Genomic DNA, 22166 nt, shown 5'->3' with positions numbered 1-22166 from the left:
GAAAAGCCCACCCCAGACCCCTTTGTGGACAAGCAGGGAAACAGAAAAAGAGAAGGGAAGCCCCAAGAGAAGTTCATAAGCTGAGAAAGAGAAAGGCGGCCATTCAGGGAAGAATCAGTGCACCTCCATGACATCTTGGTAAGAAGCATCAGGCTGCAGAGACTGTAAAAGAAAATGCTCCATGGACACAGCACGAACAGTGTGCAGCGCAAGACTGAACAAGGGGCATTGAATCCCCCCATCACTCAGTCTCCTAAGAAAGTGTGAGAATTATGATCGGGTTCTGGGACTCCCTTGTATCTTTTTGGTTCTAGGAGACTCCAGGAAACTTGAGAATCACAACCATATTCCAGTGCTGGTGGCCATTAACCAATGAAATGTCCAAGAAGGATAATGAAGAAAAGCAAGAACTCACAGGAAACGTAACCAATGAACCAACAATGAATCGGGGAGACCACCACCAATGTGGTGGTGACCACAATGTGGGGAGACCACCACAAATGTGACCATGAGAATGGGATGTAGATGGTCACAGATAAGTTACCATAACTCACAATAAGGGCCAGTGGTGGCTCATGCTGAAGATTGTTTATGTAACCAACTTCTGCTTCAGGAAATCACTAAATTGTTTGGAAGAGTCAAACTGCTGTCCAGACAATCCCGGTATTTGTGAAGGAGTCCTGTGGTTGCTGAACCCAAACCCAGCCCTGCCCTGACACTCTGCAAGCACTACATGATCTCCCACTGACACATTCTCACAGACCTATTCAAATGTTGTCAGACAACATGGACACCACGGAGCGTGGTCTAATCCAGCCCCACACAGCCCTCCCCACTCTCTCACTCCCGGGGGGAGCAAGGTGCCAGGAAGTGTAGGGTGGCTAAAACTAGTCTTTTTTTTTTTTTTTTTTTTTTTGACAGGCAGAGTGGACAGTGAGAGAGACAGAGAGAAAGGTCTTCCTTTACCATTGGTTCACCCTCCAATGGCCGCTGCAGCCGGTGCACTGCACTGATCCGAAGCCAGGAGCCAGGTGCTTCTGCTGGTCTCCCATGGGGTGCAGGGCCCAAGCACTTAGGCCATCCTCCACTGCACTCCCTGGCCACAGCAGAGAGCTGGACTGGAAGAGGGGCAACCGGGACAGAATCCGGAACCCCGACCAGGACTAGAACCCGGTGTGCCGGCACCGCAGGCGGAGGATTAGCCTATTGAGCTGCAGTACAGGCCTAAAACTAGTCTTAACAGAGTCACAGCAGTCAGGGGAAAGTGAAAGTAAACTATGAAATGACTTGTAGCTTAGCCTCATTTATTTGATAAAGGAAAAACAAGAAGTGTGCCTATAAGAGGAAGTACAAGGAATGAGTGAGCTTTCGAAATTCGCCTAGAAAAATGATGGGAAGTGTGCTGCTGAGTATTCGCCTTGACTTGTAAGTTATCAGCAGGCTTCATCCTTGACAAATCTGCAATTCTTCGGCCCTAATCACCCCATAAAGGACATTCTCCAGCCCTGGCCGTGGTTAATGATGCACAGTCTCCCTTTCTCCTTATGTGCCTACTAGTGCCCCACAGGCCTAAAGACCAGGCTCCTTCAATTGCACCCATTAGAAGCGAGTCCTCTACAACCTGTACTGATCAATACAGCTGTGACTACACCACTGGACAGCCACCACCTTGAACCTGCCAGCTGTGGACTGCCCATGTGACACAGATCCCTGAGGTCAGAGATGCCCCGAGGCGGGCACTTCGTCTGTGCTGCGGATTTGGGGGAGATTGGGACAGAATTACTGCTAAGAAATAATGGCAGCAGTCATGGAGGAGTTAGAATGCAGGGAATATTGTGTACACCTCCCCTCTTTCTTCACTCGGGGTCCTTACGTAGCTAACAGTATAATGAGGACGGCTGCACTGGCCCAGAACTGCGCCCTCCTCGTTACCAAGAACTCTACATTTCCAAAGCCATAACTTCCTGCAGTCTAGCTTGCTGTGAATTCAGAGAAAGAGCAGAACAAAGTTGAAGTGGAGAAGTCAGAGGGGTCGCTCAGAGCCTCCAGTGCACTTCAAGGACAACCCCTGTAACCTTGGAAGAGTCAACGGTTCCCCGTGTCCCTCTCGCCATATGCAGCAGGGCCCGCAGTCAAGAAGCAATGAAGTTAGTGATGCGTCCTCCTGGGGAGGTGGCAGTCAAAGCATTCATCATGTTCGCTCTCTCAGCCTGTTCCAAGGAAGGAGCCTCAGAGAGCAGTGGAAACCGATTCCTGGGCCCATTAGGCTTCGGTCCTGCTGGGAGGCAGCAGCTGTCACAAGGCACAGGCCAGGGCTCACAGAGGCAGAGGAAAGGTGAGCGTGCGAACTCCTGCAAGGAGAAGCAGGCCAGCTCCTCAAGCATGCCACAGAGCCGCCTCTGCTCTTCACTACGCAATAGCCTCTGGGGCTTCCACGCCACAGCACTGGGAGCAATATTGGCTGAAGGCCTGGCTGCAGGACACCCCGCCACAGTCAAGGAGACCCGGGACCTTCGTGCTGGATTCCAGACTGTAAACCCTCTTGTATTACAAAATAATGCATTGTCAGGATTTAAAAAAATGAAATCAAACAATACAGAAGAATTCAAAATCCACTTCTTGAGGATGACCGTTACCAGTTGCTGTGTTCTTCTGGACTTTTGTAGGCTGTCCAAGGGTACACACACATAGGTATCTATGCAATTCATGGATCCTTACTGTCTATACAAATGGGACCATATCACAAGCAGTATTCTGCAATTTTTGCTTGCTTAGTATTTCTTGAGCATTGTTTGACATAAATAAATATACACATATCAGTGCACATGAACAGAAGCAAACAAAATTAATATGTTCAAATAACTGTGCTGTGTTATATTGTGTAGATATACCCTCATACAGATAACCAGTCTCCTAATGATCATGGCTTCTAGGATTTTGTTTTTACAAACAGTGCTGCTATAAAAAGAAAATTTGTACACACTCCCTTGACTACCTGTGCAAGCGTGTGTGCAGGTTAGATTCCTAGCCTGGGAATTGCTGGATCAAATGATATACACATTTTAGATGCTGCTCTGTTTGCCAAATTGCTGTCATCTATTCCTGCCTACTCTTACTGCGATGACTGAGCTCTCTGAGGGATGGCTCTTCTGCAGCTAATAAAAAAGTCTGTAAATGTAAAATTAAAGCATCAAGAAAGTCCACGCTCACATCTGTCCTAACCAAGTATACTGGGCTAAATACCTGAGTCCACTTAGATCAGGGACGCTCTCAGCAGAAGCACCCCAGACAAGCAGAAGCACCCCAGACAAGCAGAAGCACCTGTAGGTAGAAGCCGAGGAAGGAGGCAGGATCCCGCAGGGTGGCTCTGGGGTGCGTTTCAGAGCATGCATTCCGTGGGGCTGCAGAGGGGAACTCACACTTTGCCTCAGCCATTTGTTCTACTGGCTGGTGACCCAGTCATCTTACACCAATAAAGGTGCTCGTTAAACAGGAGAGTGATGCTACACATTGGCTATGTGCTGAGCATCACATATATACCCAAGCTGTTCACTGCCTCCATTGCCAAGGAAATGATATCTCGCAGAGAAAATTCTAACAACCTGGAGTTGAAAACCAAACAGGATAGAGGAAGATTAGCCTCCCACATGTGAGTTAAGAAACTGGAGGATGTCTTCAGTTCTCCTTCTTGCATCGTCTTTCTTAAAATTCTTTTGCCTCAGAAAAGAAGGAACTTCCCTAAAATAAAAAGAAAATTAAAAAAAAAAAAAAACTTAAATAAACTCCTGCCTAAATTTGAATCAAGTCTCTCCTCCTATGGGTAATCAATGTTGTGCTGGAAAGATAGGAGACTGTCAAGTTGATATTTCATTCCCAGGATCCCTACCAAAGTTGTCAAAAAGGCAAATAGTCATTACTTAATCCGCAGATCCATCAAAAGTCCCATTATTTTTCCCCTCGGTGATTTACAAAGCTGAAGGCAAATGCTTTCTCCAGGTGCTCCATCTAGTGGACCATACAAGCAATTGCGCCTCGGATCTTCCCCGGGAGCCTGAGTCCCCGTAGTGAGAGGGAAATCTCTACCAGTGTAATAATTAATGACATTACTTATTTGATCTGATAAATATTTAATAATAAAATGTACATACTCCATTTGCAATAGTACCCACCACGAAGATGCATTTGAGTTTCCCTCAGAGAGGAGCGTTATCGTCAAGATAGCAAGAAAAAGACTGTCTCAGGCGTGTGTGGTAACCAAACTTCCAGAAAGAATCAATCAGGAATGTCATCAGAAAATGAATATAAGTGCGTTGGCATGGCAACTGGGATAGTGAAGCAGCTTTTGTTGTCTGTTCACAACCATTTAGGGCTCCCCAGCATGGAGGGGGGATGCTAATCAATTAACATTCTCTGAATATTATGCTATCTATAACCATGGTCCTTCATGCTGGCCCCACAAATGATGGTGACTGGATGATTGGCATGGCTTCTAGTGACACTATCATTCTTGCTGCCATTCCTCAGGCAATTGTTCTCCATCGTCTCACAGCATCACAAAATCAGGGAGTTTAAAACTCAAGCTACGTGGAAGCAGCACAGGCGGATCCCACTCAAACATCCTGACACAGAGCCTCCCGAATGAGATGCAAGTGTTAAGCAATCAAGCGTGCATGGCAGGAGTCTAATGAGTCCCATAAATGGCAGTTTAATCAAACGGTTTATTCTTGCCTGCAGTGAACTCACGCACTCATGACTCACAAATCAAACTTCACCCAGAAGTATTTCTATCTGGTGCAGCCGAACTTCCCCCTCTGCCTTGCCAGGTGAGGGCCATGTCCACCCAGGGGGCCAGCTCAAGGAGCTATTTGACACAGGTGGCTGGAGTCAGCCCAGAATCAACACAGTAAGAGTGGACCCAGCAACAAATGGAGAATATCTTCCATGGCTTGGTTCTGTCACAGATGAACCATGGCATGAATAACACAGTCAAACTCCAGTTCTGATGGAAAATATTCCTGTTTCAAAAACGATGCATGCTACAAGCAAGTGATTGCTAGAAATGTAATGGACTGTGTGAGAGCTCGCATCCTCCCTACCAGGACATGCATCTGCCATGCTGTTAGCAGGATGGAAGGGAGCGAGATTCTGTACACTTGCCAAAACATTTGTGGCCCTGCTTCTGCTACACAGGAGAAAAGGAAGAAGAGAGAAAGAGAGGGAGGGAGGGAGGAAGGGAGGGGGGAGGGAGGGGAGGGGAAGGGAGAGAAGGAGGAGGAGGGAGGGAGAGAGGAAGGAAGGGAAGAGGGAGGGGGAGGGAGGAGGGAAGGAGGGAGGAGGATGGAGGGAGGAGGAAGGGAGGAAGGGGGAGAGGAAGGAGAGGAGGGAGAGGGAAGGAGAAATGGAGGAGGGAGGGAGGGAGAGAGGAAGGAAGAAAAGAGAAAGAGAGGGAGAGGGGGGAGAGAGGAAGGAAGGGAAGAGGGAGGGGGAGGGAGGGGGATGGAGGAAGGATGAAGGGAGGGAGGGGGAGGGAGGAGGATGGAGGAGGATGAAGGGAGGGAGGGGGAGGGAGGAGGATGGAGGAAGGATGAAGGGAGGGAGGGGGAGAGGAAGGAGGGGAGGGAGATGGAAGGGGAAATGGAGGAGAGAGGTAGGGAGAGAGGAGGTAGCTCAGGTTTCTGGGTAAATACATGAAGGAAATGACATGGACACTTCTGTATTTGTTAAACCAGAGGTTCTGAGGACTCCTAAGACTAAGTAGAATCTTCCCTAAGCAAAACCACAAAATGAGCAGAGAGCATCGTTCAGAAAAGCCCTGAGTCCTTGTGTCCACAGACAGGGCAGCTTAAACAGCACAATTCTGGGCCCAGCTGAGCTGGTTTCTTCCAGGCTGCTTGATGAGTGTCTTCTCCCTGTCTCCTGGCAAGCCTGCCCACCTCCCATAGGACACCGGCCCACCCTAATGACCTCATTTTACCCTAATCACCTTTGAAAGCCCTTCTCTTCCCAGGCAATCACTCTCTGGGATGTGACTGTGGGTTAGGACTTAGATCTTGAATATAGCAAAGGAGAGGTCAAAACTCAGCCCACAGAGTCATCTGCTTGCCCTTGGAGCTTGGAAAACAGGGAAAGGAGCCTTTCCCAGGAAGTGAGCAATGCAGACTAAGATGTCCTCCCAAGCAGGCTGCCGGGGTCTGGCTGGAGGCTGTGAGCCACTTGAGGGAGGAGCTGTGAGTGTGACCTGGGGCACCGCCTGCGCACCTGCGGACTGGGGTGGGAGGAAGAGCTGCAGGTCTCTAATCCTAGGAACAGGATTCCCCTACTGGGGCCAGCACTGTGGCGCAGCAGGTTAATGCCTTGGCCTGCAGTGCCAGCATCCTATATGGACGCAGGTTCAAGACCTGGCTGCTCCACTTCGGATCCTGCTCTCTGCTATGGCCTGGGAGTAGAAGATGGCCCAAGTCCTTGGGCCCTTGCACCGGCATGGGAGATCTGAACGAAGCTCCTGGCTCCTGGTTTCGGATCAATTGGCTCCCTGCAGCTAATTGGGGCGTGAACCATCAGATGGAAGATCTCTCTCTCTCTCTTTCCTCTCTGTGTAACTCTGACTTTCAAATAAATAAATAAATCTTTTAAAAAAATCTACTGCTGGAGCGGGACTCCCTCAACTCTCTCCACCCTACCCCATGTCAAAAACATAGTTAAAATCTCCCAGCCCAAAAACCCATTCCCCACAGGGACAAAGACACTTTTATAATTGAATAAGCATAAAACCAGAATGTGGTACACCTAACAGGCAATCCCCTAAGAGACGCAAAGCCAGAAAGGACAGACTTACCCCATCTCATAAGCTGCAGCTAGCCCTGGAGTAGCTCACTCTTGTTTCACCTTGTGACTGTTAGTTGATTAGTTTTATCCAAAGGAGAGATAAACTTGTTCGGCCTTTATCACAGGACCTGAGACAAGGCTCCCAGATAGGCTCCCACTGTCCAGGAGAAACTGGAAGACAAGCAGGGGGCTAGCTCCTTCCCTGTTTATGTATCAAAGAGATGGCCCCCAGGCCCTTCAGAGAGGGACATTCCTGGGTCACCTGCAGACAAAAGCCCTATCTAGTCCTCAAAAGAATGTAGATGCATTTCAAAGAAGAGAAAAGAACAGAGTCACACACTTCCTAAGATAAAGGATCTAAGACAAAGAAAGGGAGGGGAATTCCTTCCCTTATTTGCCAAGGGGAGAATCCAGCCTCTTCTTTCAAACTTTCCTTTGTCCTTAGACCAACCCCCTGCAGGAGGTGGGAGCAGATCCCTCAGCCTCAGGAGCCCAGTCCTGGTGTGGAAGGGCTGGGGCTGGACCAAGACCCAAGACACACGGAGAGTCCACAGTAGGTGGGTGTGTGACAAGCTGGAGGAAACTCCAGTGGGAGCGGGAGATTAAAATGGGTCAAAGACCAAAGTGGCTAGGTGTGCCTCCCCAGCCTCCCAACTGATCAGCCTGGGGATGGGGGCTACAACTGGACCTGAGTGGGGGCGGTTGGGTATGGTTGCATCTGAGCTTTAGACAGACTTGGAGGGTGGCTGGCTGCTGTGTCTGGAAGGTCTGCCTCAGGCCCCCTGTCCAGCTGAGTAAGTGGCTACCCAGCTCCCTCCCCCCACCCAGGCAGAGAGCAGGAGATAAGTCAACAGGTGACAGGGAACAGCCACAGCCGCCTCAAGGACACCAGAGATTGAAAAATGGCGTGTATTGAAGTGAAGAAATTGGACAGAATTACGTATTGTTTTGAGATTGAACAGGGAGCTTTTTAATAAACCCAGCTTTCAATAGAAGCTTATTGAATACACACATTGCTGTTTGGAGCTGCGTCTTATTCCCCACACAAAAGTCCATGCCCTAAATAGCTCTTTTTAAATAGTGATTGCCAAAATTTTAAGATATTTTGAATAGAAAAGGTAACTTTCAATTTATTTTGTGAAAATGAGATGGTGAGCTCCTAAGAATGGAGCTTATATCTGCCCATTCTGTCCACAGCACAGGCTCGCAGAACCCACGTGGTGGGTGAAGATCCCCCACCACACCTCCAGAGTCAGAGGCCTCACTCACACAGACCCAGCTCCTCTCTGGGCGGCCCCAGGACCAAGGCTTAGTGGCTTAACCATCCCCTGGTTCCACAATCTCAATGCAACTCACAATGACAAGTGAGTAACATTGCACAAATGTTTATCCTCACCTGACTTTTTGGTGATGTAACAGAAGAACACTTGGCAAAAACGTAGTGCTCAATCAGCAAGTGGTGGATAAAATTGGAACTGTAAATGTTCTGTTGGGTAGACAGTCAGGAATTAGCCTGTGTGTGTGTGAGAAGGGCCTGAAGACCAGCACCCACTGTGGAAGTTCCAGAAGCCCACCATCTAGCACCTCAAAGTCCCGCCTGACCCTGATAACCTTCCAGGTGGTCCCAGCCCCAACCCCAAGGAAAGCTCCCAGAATTCTCTCCTCAGGACCAAAGGAGTTACCTGACCTGATAACGGGGCAATAAAACCTTCACAGATGCCCTAAGGGAAGCCCCTCTACTCTGCCCTGAGCTAGCAAATCTGGGGAGGAATTTGCTAATTTTCACCCAAGGAATCCATCCATTGGGACTCCCTATCCTTTGTCCTGGAGGAGAGGGGGAGGACTTCCTGCTCAGACAAGAGCCTCAGGTGATTACTGCCGCCATAAACAAGAGTGTCAATTGTTAAACCAACAACAGGAGTCACTGTGCACTTGCTCCCCATGTAAGATCTCTGTCCTTAATGTGTTGTACTATGAGAATTAACAGTAAAACTAGTCTTCAAACAGTACTTCATACTTTGTGTGTCTGTGTGGGTGCAAACTGTTGTCATCTGTATAGAGTTGATCTTCTGTATATAATTAAAAATGAACCTTAATGAAGAATGGGATGGGAAAGGGAGTAGGAGGTTGGATGGTTTGGGGGTGGGAGGGAGGTTATGGGGGGAAGAACTGCTATAATCCAAAAGTTGTACTTTTGAAATTTATTATTTATTAAATAAAAGTTTTTTATAAAAATAAAGAAATCTCCACACTGGTTTCAAAAAAAAAAAAAAAAAGACCACATGCTCAGCCCTCCGCTCGCTAGTTCCAGCAACTTGGCGCTCTCTCCCTATCCCTTCCATTCTGACAGATGCCCTGTCCCCAGTAAAACCTTGCCACTTCACTCTGTCTCATGCCTGAGTTCTTTCTTGTGTGAAGACAGGAACCCCACAGCTTCCATGGCCTTTTCTCTGGTGACAATCCAACTATGATAAAATTCTACTGCACCACACGGAAGACACGGTGCAGCTTACACAGGTACTGGCCAGACCCGCTATAAAAATCCTAACTGCAATATTTTGACGAGAGCACCTGTTTTCATCTTGGCAGAGCATGCATTTTTCTGGGGGCACAGTGGGTAAGACGCTGCCTGACACAGGATTCCATACTGGAGCACTGGTTTAAGTCTCTGTTGCTCTGTTTCTTATCTAGCTTCCTGCTATTGCACCTGGGAAAGCAGCAGCTGCTGCCTTAAGTACCTGGGCCCCTAATACCCACGTGGGAGACCCAGATGGAGTTCCTGGCTCCCGGCTTCAAACCGGCCCAGACCTGGCTGTTGCAGCCATTTAGTGAGTGAACCAGCAGATGGAAGGTCTCTCCCCTTGTCTCTCTGTCACTCTGCCTTTCAAATAAATAAATCTTGAAAAAAAGAGAAAATGCATTTTTCTGCATCTGTTAGTTAAGTTCTATACTTTTCTTTGTTTTTTAAAGGCATTCTCTTTTTTTAAAAAAATTATTTATTTATTTGAGAGGTGGAGTTACAGACAGAGGGAGAAACAAAGAAAAGTCCTCTATCCACTAGTTCACTCCCTATATGTCCACAACCCAAAGCCAGGAGCCTCTTCCAGGTCTCCCATGTGGGTTCAGGGGCCCAAGCTCTTGGGCCATCTTCCACTGCTTTCCCAGGCCACAGCAGGGAGCTGGATCAGAAAAGGAGCAGCCGGGACTAGAACTGGCGCCCATTTGGGATGCTGGCACCAAGGTGGAGGTTTAGCCCACTGCACCACAGTGTCAACCCCAGCCCCACACTTTTCTTCTCTTTTCCTCTACCCTTTACATTTATCTCAAATAACCACCATATCATGCTTCTTTCCTTGAATAATCCTATGTTTTCATAAATATCAACATGACCTCATCTTCAAAACATACGGAACAAAGTTTCAGTTAACCAGGAGCAACAGAGCAGGTGGATACTGAGCCTAGAAGCTAAGCCGCTGGTTAAGGTGCTCCCATCCCACATGGGAGGACCTGGGTTCGATTCCTGGTCCTGAATCCTGGCTCCAGCTTCCTAACAATGCAGAGCAGGAAACTGGGTCCCTGCCACCACAGGAAGACCTGAGATCCCAGCTGCCAGCTTTGGCCCCAACTCAGTTTCAGCCCAGCTGCTGGAGGCATTTGGGGAGTGAAACAGCAAATGGAAGCTCTCTGTCTGTATCTCCATCTCTTTCCTGAAAGAGGGAAAGAAAAAAAAAAAGGAGGAAGGAAGGAAGGAATGTTGGTTGGTTTGGGTACTCCGTTATACAACATGGCAGCCAGTTAACACTGAACATATTATGTGTTTATTAATAGTAATATTAATTTAATGATTATTTGATATTAATTAATATTAAACATATTGTGTGTTTTGAAACTGTTGAAAAGACTGATATAAGTGTTCTCATCATTAAAAAAATGGTGAGTAGGTAAGGTGATAGATGTAATAATTAGCTTCATTTAATCTTTCTACAACATATACCTATATCAAAACGTCATTTTCTTCCCCATATTTGACAATATTTTTTTCTAAAATACATTCAGATAAAAACAGGGACCTAAAAATAGGTTAGAAAGAAAAGGAGTGTGATACGAGGGCAATCCCTGATTCACTCTAAAACCACCGAACGGATTCTCTGCACCTCAACGACGACGCAGTCAGACACGGAGAATTCTCGGGACTGTGCAGCAGTGGCTCTGACCCGTACCTGAGCCCTGGGTAGATGCTCTCACTCCCTGAGCTTCTGGGACTCTGAGGTAAGCAGGGCAATTTCCAAGGGTCCCTGGAAGCTGGCGAAACTCCTGCACCCAATGCCTACAGAAGGCAGAGTCCCTGCTCAGGGAGCCCAAACTTCACGGGGAATGGCCAGGGGAACAAGCACTCTCCCTGTCCCCACCCACAGGCAGGCACCCACACCCCTCTCCATCTCCATGAGCCAAAGGCAAAATCAGCAAAATCTCCCCCTTTCAAGGTGGCTCCTAGTGACTTCTGTTTCTATCCGAGTCTCATTGCTGAGAAACAACTCCTAAAATAAAACCTTGCTCTTCTGAAGGAAGGACGGGGTGTGTAGCTTGTCCCACATTGTAGGACAATTTACATACAATATTATCACTTTCCAAATGAGTTCTACACTTTAACAAGATGTAGCTCGTGTTTTTCAGCCAGATGTTGTACAAGTGTAATGAGCCGAGAACAGTGACCTTCCCTGAAAACCTGTGGTGGGGAAAGGAAACAAGACAAAAACCAGAACCTGTGTTGGACGCAGTCACGGATGGCTCAAGGCCTGTATAGCTGAGCCAACACGAAAGTGCCATCTCCCATTGATAAACAGAAGCAAATCAAAAGCAGAGGCCGACCTGTTGGACAGGAGAGATACAGTTTCAGTTAACCATGAATTCTATGGTCTGCCAGTGAGTTTTCCAAATTCAAGAGAGTTGTTTGGGATACAGCAAAAGGCCTAGAGCAGAAACTTGAAAAAATGTCAAGTTTTAAGAACAAGAATTATGGTGGAGACGGGGTTGTCAGAGAACCAGAAGAGTGAGTAGAATCAGAGTACCCAGGAGTCGGTTGAGAAAAACACCATAGGAAGACCAGGTGACCGATTGTGTCAACAGGCGTGAGACCCAACAGGAAGCCATTCTCTCATGTTACTCCAGGACCCGCAGTCAGCGTGAGAACAATTGCAGGCCTACAGAGGGAGGTCCCAACTCCCGGCCCCCCAAGTAGAGTCAGCAGCAGAGTGGGCTGGTAAGTCACAGCAGCAGATTCCTCCCACAGAAAGCAATCAGAGAGGGCACGAGCTGATTTCCAGCCAGCATGAACCCATTTGATCATAGAGTCAAGGGAACCCTGGTCCACTACAGGTCTGTGTCAGAGCTATAGACATGGCCACATAAGCCACACAGTGGGCAGGGGGGTGTAACTGCACACCATTGTATTGCATTCCCACCAGCGTGGTAGGAAAACAGCTCATCAGGAAGTGGCGAGGTTAAGGAGCACTTCCATTTTTAGCATACTTTTATTGTAAGTTTATGCTGCTTCATGTCTGATAATTGCTATATCAAAAACTGGTTCTCTGGTAACCATTATACTTAGTGAAATAAGTCAGTCCCAGAAGAAAAATACCATATGTTATCCCTGATCTGTGGTGCCTAACAGAACCTAGAAGGTAATCTATGGGAGTGAACTTGGCACTTTGAGAAGCCATGACTTTGAACAGCTCTCGTCTCGACAGTTGAAGAACTGTGTTCTGTTTTTGTTTTGTTTTTTTCATACTACTTGTTGAACTCTTTACTTAGTGTAGGGTTAATCTTATGTGTATAAAGTTAATTGAAAATAATCTTAGTAAAAATTAAGAATGGGAATAGAAGAGGGAGGAGGAAGAGGGATGGACGTGCAGGTGGGAGGAAGGGTAGGGTTGGAAGAATCACTGTGTTCCTAAATTTGTATGTGTGAAATGCATGAAGTCTGTATACCTTAAATAAAAGGTTTCTAGGTTAAAAGAAAAAAAGAGAGATGAATGGAAAGAGGGAGGAATCAGAGATTCCAAATTACCTATTAAAGGCGGTTATCAATCCTGAGAAGCTGTTACTAATACATCCAATTGAGGAATCTTGACAATGCACTTGATCACATCCTGTCTACTGCCAGTCAATAACACAATATTCACTTTAACTTCCAGCAGTAAAGACCCTAAAACTCATTGGTTGGGTTGTTTAAAAAGAAAAACAACTTTCTGCTAAAAACTTATGAGTTACTTAAAAATTAAAGTAGAATAAACCATGAAAACCAGTAACTGGTGTTTTTTAATGATCCCCAGAGATACAAGCCTGAATATGTTAGTCTAGAGCTTTCCAACTAACCGTGATATATGAATTCCCAGAGAAAATCCAAGATACACATGTACATGTGCACATTTCATGGAGATGAGTTTTCTATGTTTTGGGAATTATTTTTACCATTTTTGTATGTTTATTTTAATTTTTATTCATTTTAACAGATGTTAAATGTTACTCCCTTCCTCCCTCTCTCTTACCCTCCTTCTTCTACCTTTCTGTCTGACTTTTTTTCTTTGTAGTTTTTTAGATAATATTTTAAATTTACATCACAGTAAAAATTTTAACATATCTTAGGAATCCTTTCTTCAAACCATCACCATTATGACAACACAGAATAAAATCCAAATATTCTCTCAGGTGTTCCGGTGTCAAACAAGAAAAGTACTTCAATGCTGTTATTAAGGCTTTATTTGGGGACCCAGAGTTGCGGCATACTGGGTTAAGCTGTCACCTGCAGTGCTGGCATCACATATGGGAGCCAGTTCGAGCCCCAGCTGGTCCACCTTTGATCCCACTCCCTGCTAATATGCATGGGAAAGCAGCAGAGGATGGCCCAAATGCTTGGGCCCCTGCACCCACCTGGTCTGAGACCCAGAAGAAGCTCCTGGCTCCTGGCTCCTGGCTCCTGGCTCCTGGCTCCTTGCTCCTGGCTCCTTGCTCCTGGCTCCTGGCTCCTGGCTTCGGCTCCTGGCTTTGGGAGTGAACCAGCAGATGGAGGATCTCTCCATCTATCCCTCCCTCCCTCTGCAACTCTACCTTTCAAATAAATAAAATAAATATTTCTTTTTAAAAATAATAAAAACAGTTCTCAAGACCCCTGGACATTAAACAACTGGTTGTCAAGAGCTGGTATAAGAAGTTTCCAGCACCCCGAAGAGCATAGGGGGACTGAATGCCAATCACAGAGGTGTCCTTTCAGCCAGTAAGTAAACACTGCCCCAGGCTGGAACCCCCTGGAACTCTCTCAGGAGTCACAAACTAAAAGGGTGATTCCTGGGGGAGGAGGTTCAGACACCCTCATGACCCTTTTCAACAGCTATATCTCCTGGAAGGGTCCACTCCGAAAGCTCAGTGCCTCTACCACACTGTTTGAACTATTGTGAAAATCACTGAAGCATAGGCATGAATGGAGGGCCCTATGCTCACGACAACAGAAACCCAGAGAGCTAATTTCCTGTAGAAAAGCTTTGTACGTCCTCATCACCCAGCAGGGTTAGCTGTCTACCTCAGCCTCCCCTGAGTTCACTGTTGAGTCACTCCTTCCCAATGGCCACCAAGCGGACAACGGGGTCAGTCACCTACCTGCTAAGATCTGCTCTCGGAAGTTACACGGGGAAAAAAATCATTTCAGAGGATGCACTCAGAAATTCTAGTCTACAAAGTCTATACAAGATGACATCCAGGCCGGCGCCGCGGCTCGCTGGGCTGATCCTCCGCCTTGCGGCACCGGCACACCGGGTTCTAGTCCTGGTCGGGGCGCCGGATTCTGTCCCGGTTGCCCCTCTTCCAGGCCAGCTCTCTGCTGTGGCCAGGGAGTGCAATGGATGGCCCAAGTGCTTGGGCCCTGCACCCCATGGGAGACCAGGAGAAGCACCTGGCTCCTGCCTTCGGATCAGCGCGGTGTGCTGGCTGCAGCACGCCATCCGCGGCGGCCATTGGAGGCCTTGGAGTGGCAGGGGAGGACCTTTCTCTCTGTCTCTCTCTCTCTCACTGTCCACTCTGCCTGTCAAAAAAAAAAAAAAAAAAAAAAAGATGACATCCAAGAAAACCATCTCAAGTTAGGACATCCTTGGGCCACCCACAGCCCTGGCTTAGAGGAGAGTGGAAAACGGAGCTGGCCTGCTGTTCCGTAGCCAAGCATTTAAGAAAACAGAACAGATTGGTCCAGGGAACAGTGAAGCAAGAACCAGTGATGAAAATAATTAAAGCTCCTGGTAAAGAACTCAGTTATCAGGGGACATGAGTCAGAACTAAACGGAAGCCAGGAAAAAAAAAAAAAAAAAAAAGTTGCCTTGGGCATTGCTGGAATACGCGCTTGCTTCAGGAAAGTTTTCTTCTCAAAGAACCTCTTGAATCAGTACAAATGTGAGCAACAGCGAGCCACAGTAAAGGGAGCTTTTTTCAGGAACTCTGTTCCCAATGACATCGGGGAGAAAGGTCAGAATTCCTTACCACTGTGCAGTTTAACAGAAAGTAGTCGTCACTATCTTCAGGCTCTTCCCTCAATCTCCAACTAGCGGAAATGAAGGGTATTGCAGCTCACCCAACAGATTAAGCAGCGCTTGCTGAGGCTGGTTCCAGTCCTCCCTACGCCCCTTCCCATCCAAGTTCCTGCCGATGCCCTGGGGAAGCCAGTGGAAGATGGCCCAAGTACTTGGTTCCCTGCTGCCCACATGGGAAACCTGGATGGAGTTCCAGGCTCCTGGCTTCAATCTGGCCCAGACCTGGCTGCTGTAGCCATTTAGGGAATAACCCAGCAGATAAAAGATTCTCATTCTCTCTCTCTCTCTCTCTCTTTTTCATTTAGCTAAATAAATAATATCTTTCAAGTAGATAAATCGTTAAAAACAATAAATAGGACAAATCAAGTAGATATACCTATTATTCTCCAGATAACAAGTTCCCACTCGGAATAAATCTCGTGAAGTAAAAAGGGAGGAAGAGACAGGGGGAGAGGAGCAAGCGAGCTGCTCGTCTTCCCAGAGCCTAGGACCACTCTTGGGAAGCCTACAGCAGACCACGGCCCAGCATCACCTGATCTGCCTTATTATTTGGCTCCAGACTGGTAGATTTTACCGTGGCCAGCCAGCTCGTGCCTTTGAATACCATAATTGGAGGCATTTTCTCTAGTTTGCAAAGATTAAATATGACACAAAATATTTGGTCCTGTTTGTTTCGTTGTTGTTGTTTCTTGCTTAATCCAGCTATTATTTAATTGGGTCAGCTCTTCAGACCATAGACTGATGACACTGCTAAGATTTCTCTATCATTTAGGGAAAGCCAAGTTTCGCCAACTAGGCCTTTAAGAGTCCCTTACATAACCTTGATTTTAAAAACAGAAATTAGAGGTAGGTGTTTGGCCTTATGGTTGAGACACCTGTGCACCACAGCAGGGTACTTGGGTTCAAGTCCCTGTTCTGCTCCTGATTCCAGCTTCCTCATAATGTGCCTCTCGGGAGGCAACAAGGGACAGCTCAAGTGACTGGGTCCTTGCCATCTGGGAGAGCTGGACAGAGTTGCCGCCTGGTGCTGGCCATTGTTGGCACTTGGGGAGTGAATCAGAGTATGGGAACTCTCTCTGTGTGTTTCTCTTTCTGCTCCCAAATAAATATTTTAGAATGGCAATTAAGTGACAAGAAATGCTCTGTATGTCTCAAATCTCTTCCCTGCCCCTGTTTTACAACCCGTCTTGGCGTCACGGCCCAGGGTCAAGCAATGTGGCATTGTGCAGAGACCACGATGCTACACTCTGCACTCCTGGGCAAGGTCTACTGATAGCTAAGGCAGAACTGGGCCAAGACCTCCCAGCCTGAACAAGCTGCAGGCAAGTGACCTTCGGGACCCAAGTTTCAAAAGAATTATTCTTGAAATATGACAGGGGAGAAGCCTTGAGGAAATCTGCCTTCAGGAAGTGTCCCCGAAGCAGGTTACACAGGAAAGCCCCCCTGGCAACACTTTCTTCAGAGACTCAGGTCAAAGGGGGATAAAATCAGCCTACATCACTAATGCCAGCAGAGCAGAGGTTAAAATTCAAGGCTCATCCTCAGAGCATACTCCTTTTGACATAAAACTTCTGCTGATAATTTATAGAGTCATTACAGACCAAAAGGCTGTGCAAATTAGTTGTTTTCAAAGGAAAATTTTTTTGAAGTTTGAGTGATTGCAAACTGATTAATATGATCCCTTACACATTTTTCTTGCTGTTCACTCTCCTTAGATCTTCCCCTGAAATTAGATTCTGAGAGGCCGTTGACTCTCCGGGATCACAGGCGTCCTTCCCCTCTGAGCTGATCATCAGTCAGAGGCCTGAAAGTGGGAGAATATGGAAACTGTCCCAGCATATTGATCACAGCAGAGACACCTCAACCTCAGAGAGGCTCCAGCCTTTTTCAGGGCTCCTAGGAAGCCAACCTCGCTGACCTCCACGGTGCAGCAGGAGGCGCACCGTGTGCACCACTGCAGACCAAGGCAGGGCGCACGCCGGGAGCAGCCCAAGTCCCCAGGCGAAGCCGCCTGAGTCTTCCTTCCACCACCTCATCCCCCTTGACAGTGACCATGGCTCTGACTCTGCAGCTAGCTCCCTAGTGTGACTGTCCCAGACCTCTTCAAAAAAATAAAAGAAAGGGGCTCCTAACAAAAGCATATTGGGTTTCAGAAATTTCAAAGTAATATTAATCAGAAATTAAATGCCAGCGTGGGCCCCAGGGAAATTTGGAGGCCACTCAAGCAGGCTGATATTTAATTTCATACACAACGGCCTTGTTCCAAATGGCTTAAAAGCTCATCACAGAGTCCCTGCACAGTGGGAGCAGAGAAGAGGCCAAAAGATGCAAAAAGGAAGACAAACCCTCAAAGCACGCAGGAGGGATGTCTGTGGCAGCCCCTGTGCCCATGGAGTGCCGCAGTCCCTTCTTCATTGCTACAAAACACCGGAGCCTGGCCCACTTATGAAGAAAGGTATACTTTTCACAGGTCTGAGTCTGATCAGATAGAAAATTAAAAGGCCGCACCTGCATCATCGCTGCGTGGAAGGCATCACTCAGCCAGAGTGGGAGCGAGAGAGCCCAGGTCTCTTCCTCTTCTTACGAAACCATTGCTGCGGGCCAGCATTGTGGCGTAATGGGTTAAGCCACCACCTGCAATGCCAACATCCCATATGGGCACCAGTTCGTGTCCAGGCTGCTCTGCTTCTGATCCAGCTCCCTGCTAATGCCCTTGAGAAAGCAGCTGAAAATGGTTCAAGTCCTTGGGCCCCTGCACCCACAAGGGAAACCCAGATGAAGCTTCTAGCCCAGGCCTGAATGTTGCAGCTGTTTGGGGAGTGAACCAGCAGATAGAAAAATCTCTCTCTCTCTCTCTCTCTCTCTCTCGCTTTTTCAAATAAATAAAATAAATTAAAAAAAAATTGCTGCCATGATGGGCCCCACACTAATGACCTGAAACTCTAATCAACTCCCAGAGACCCCGTCTCCAATGCCATTCACACCTGACTTTGGGGGTTAATTTTCCCGCATGTGAACTTTTGGAGGGCACATTGAAACCACAGTGCATGGTAAGGCACTAATTCAAATTTTAGTACTGAGTTCCCACCAGTGCCACTTTCACGAAGTATGCAGCTTTACAGTAAGTCTATAGACAGCCTAGACATATGAGGAAACTAAGACTCAAAGGTTTCCATGGCTGCCCCTTCCAGAGGGACAGTGCAGCCCAGAGTGCAGGTTCCTCTCCCCGTCCTGGGCCACGGCACCTGTGTGCCCAGGTGCCCAGTCACCTTTCTTTCATAAGGCATGTCTGGTCCTAGAGTAGCGGGAAGAATACTGGATCCATAATTCCAGGACCAGGTTTCAGAACTCTGAGCTGCTATATCCCAACTCAACACTCAGACAAGGCAGTGATGGCACACAGATGGGCAGGACAAAGACCAGGTGTGCCCAGGCACAACGTTCACCCCACACGAGCTTCAGTGAACACTCACCTTTCTCTGGGAAGTCAGGTCCTGACTTTAGGTACAGGAATAGGCAAGGTGTCGACCAACAAAGACTCGTTCTCCGAAATTACTCCCAAGTGCAGATCATCAGTGAAGTTCACAGGTGAGGAGGCTGAGGTGGTGGAAGGTTAATAACGCGTCCAAAGACACACAGGTGGTCAGTAGAGGACCCGGGACTCAAATCCAGGCAGGCTGGCTCTGGAGCCCGGGTTCTCGACCACAATATGCCACAAATAACATCAGGAATGTTGAAATAACCATCCATATCCTAGTGTTCATGGCTGTTCTTTCTAGAATGCTTTTACTTTTAGGTAAACTTAATCACAAATGGGGGCTTGGGTGGGGAAGAGATTGGGAATTTTGCTGGGAAATGAATGGATCTTTGAGTAATTAGATATCTGGAGGACATGTTTCCTGGGGCTGAGCAGTGTGAATGGCGTCCAGCGTCTTTTGCTGTGAAATGTGATTGAGCCGGCAGCACTGGGGTTAGGGAGGGACAGGCCACTGTGGACAGACGAGGTTCCATCGCCACCAGCACATGTCTCATTCATCTTACCGTCCACTTGATTGGGCCACAGCATGTGGAACTACTGATAATCAATTGTTTCCACATACAAAAGAGCACTTTCATGAGACTCAACCTGACTGAGGCTCCGTGGACATCGCCGTCTATCTGCTAGTGCCGGTGTTTCTGCTTGCAAGCTCAACTCCAGGTTCCATGGCTTGCCCTCCCCAGAGGCCCTGCTCATCACCTCAGGCTCACCTGGCACCTGCCCTGTCCCAGCAGAGCCCTGTCTCTACCCGGAGCCTCCCAGTCCCATCCCTCAGAACTTCCCGTCCCGTCAGTAGCCAGCCCACAGCCCAGAACTGAGCTTGCAGGCACCAGCTTCAGGAAAATAACAATGTTCTATCTTCATGCCTAGGAAACAAACCAACCCACTTCATTTCGGGTCTAGTTATCTCTAAGTTCTGCCGGGAAAGCCACGGATCCGGCAGAACTTTGCAGAGGGCCAAGTATGAGTGTGAGTTGATTAAAACGTGTCTCTTAACTGCAGCCAATCCCTGCTCCTTCCAGTCCCAAGTTTGTCTTGGGCTGCCTGCAAGCCCCTCTCTCAGAGCACTCTCCAGGGCCACGCTGCACAACGTACCCCACTCAGCGGGGTGCAGATACACACTCCACCCACGCAGCCTGAACTAGCTTGCTGCCTCCGGCCTCTGCCAGCGTCTGTGAAACTCTATAGGTAGTAAAACTCCGTGAACAAAGAATTCCTTTTAGTGGGTGCAACCTCAGTATTTTCTCTCGTTGACAGATGCATTAGTTCAGTGCCCTAAAGATGCTGTCTCGGGAAGCATTTGGCCCTCTGGCATCCCACGTGGGAGATGCACTAGCAGTTCTAACAGTGGACAGAATGGCTCGCCAGGTGCTGGCCTGCAGCAAATAATTCTTGAGCCTAACTATGAGACGACTATTGATCTGAGAGCACTGAACGTACGTCTGCCGTTGACAAGAGCAGAGCCCTTGCTCCGTGAGGCAGTGATCCATTCTGCTCTAATAAGAAGAGCACACAACTTATCAGGCACAGGGAAAGATTTTATTTTCTGTTTTCTGAATAAAAATAGCACAAGGGTGTCGCTCCCCCTCTTCGTGGAGGAACGACACAGGACCCTGCGTTGTTCTTTCGTCTGCTCGGCCCTCCCCGGGTTTACTGCTGGTTCTTCCCGGGTTGGCTACCAACCTTTCCACCTCCGTGGAAGGGCGGTTCCCCCTGCCACTTTCCCCACTTCCGCAGGGGAGCGGCACACCGCCGGCCGGCTCTCTCGGGGGCTGCACAGGTGTTCCTTCAGATAGATGTTCCCCAGTGCATGTTGTCTCTCTCCTCCTTTATAGTCCTCTTCCACCAATCCCAACTCTGCTACCCACACGCCGAGTACGCTGCTCTCCTCCAATCAGGAGCAGGTCCTGCTGTTTATTGGTTGAACTGGAGGCAGCTGTGTAGAAGCTGTTTCATCCTCTCCCAGCGCCATATTGTGGGAGAGCAGATGCATAGAATAAGTCTTAATTCGAGTAACAGTCTAATCCGAGTTGCTCCCCACACAAGGGTTCTATATTCCTTCTAGAACTAGCTCTTCCAGATAAAAAGGAGAGATGGAGCTTCCAGATTTGCCAACTGGGGATTACATAGGGTGCAGCCCAGGAGGTCGTTGGTATGGGGGTCAATGCCACAGGCTGGATGAAGCCCAGGGCACCAGCTGCCTCAGCAGGAAGTTGCTACACACTGTAGTCCAGCCCTGACCCATGTTCTAAGTTGAGGTCCACTTCACTGATTCCTTTTATTAATCTCTCTTTGGCCTTTCAATATCTTACCAACATATTTGAGTTACTCAATGAGATATTGAATATCAGCTGCCAGGATTCATATAAAAATAGAAAAATCAATCAAGCTAACCAGAAAATATGATGCCTATTATAGACTGAAATGCATCCCATTTGGGCCCTAACCCTCAGTGCCTCAGCAGGTGGCCTTCCTTGGAGACATGGTCATTAAAGGGGTAATAAAATGAAGTCTTTGTGGTCATGCTTGCAACACAACTGGGGTTCTTAGAGGCAAGGGAAATTTGGAGATGGACATGCACGTGGGAGACACCAAGTGAAGATGAAGGCAGAGATCAGAGTGAGGCTTCTACCAGATGGCAGCACCAAAGATCACCAGTAGTTGTTGGAAGCTGGAATGAGGCCAGTAATGGGGTCTCCCTCATAGGCTCAGAAGGAACCAGCCCTGCTAACACCTTGATCTCAGACTTCGAGTCTCCAGAGCTGTGAGACAATTAATTTAATACAGATGATAATACAGATACATATCATATATTTGCTTTGTGTATTTTCATGATTTGTAATGTAGATAATATATATATGTTGTGTGATTTGCATTATTTATTTTATATGGTGTGTAGTACAGATAATCATATAGATAGATGATTCATATTATGTATTTACATTAGGGATAATGATAATAATATAAATATGTATTATATTATTTATCTTATGTATATTACATAAAACATAATACAGATATATAATTTGTATTACATATTTCACATAACATGTAATTATATACTATTTATATTATATCTTTTACATCATGTATAATAGAGAAGCTAATATAGACAATCTTAGGCCCTGCCTCATTTACCTCACTGGTAGGGTCACCAAGGGGAAGAGAAAGAAAAATTGAATGATCTACTCAAACATCACAGTTGTTGGAAGAAATTTGTAACATTCCCA

The 22166-nt window shown here is 47.4% G+C and overlaps 1 long non-coding RNA gene across 10 annotated transcripts in view; it reads right to left on the bottom strand.

Annotated features, from left to right (window-relative positions):
* Positions 1-19168, bottom strand: part of LOC149123674 (uncharacterized) — a 49341-nt gene extending 30173 nt beyond the window's left edge. Inside the window, exons 1-5 of one of the 10 annotated variants that reach the window (XR_016213868.1) lie at positions 18872-19166; positions 17907-18032; positions 13756-13863; positions 11589-11694; positions 10143-10532 (exon numbers count right to left, since the gene is read on the bottom strand). This is a non-coding gene — a long non-coding RNA (uncharacterized LOC149123674). Of the gene's footprint in view, positions 1-6835; positions 7073-10142; positions 10533-11588; positions 11695-13755; positions 13868-17065; positions 17203-17906; positions 18033-18871 lie in introns of those variants that run through there. The other 9 variants (XR_016213864.1, XR_016213869.1, XR_016213865.1 and 6 more) reach the window with 9 other exon arrangements.
* Positions 19169-22166: the final 2998 nt, after the last annotated feature.

The sequence above is a fragment of the Oryctolagus cuniculus genome, chromosome 10, assembly GCF_051225735.1.
Source record: "Oryctolagus cuniculus isolate XC-2025 breed Fujian yellow rabbit chromosome 10, ASM5122573v1, whole genome shotgun sequence".
NCBI lineage: Eukaryota > Metazoa > Chordata > Mammalia > Lagomorpha > Leporidae > Oryctolagus > Oryctolagus cuniculus.
Note: the sequence above shows the minus strand (reverse complement) of the source record. Positions and strands in the feature narration are given on the sequence as shown.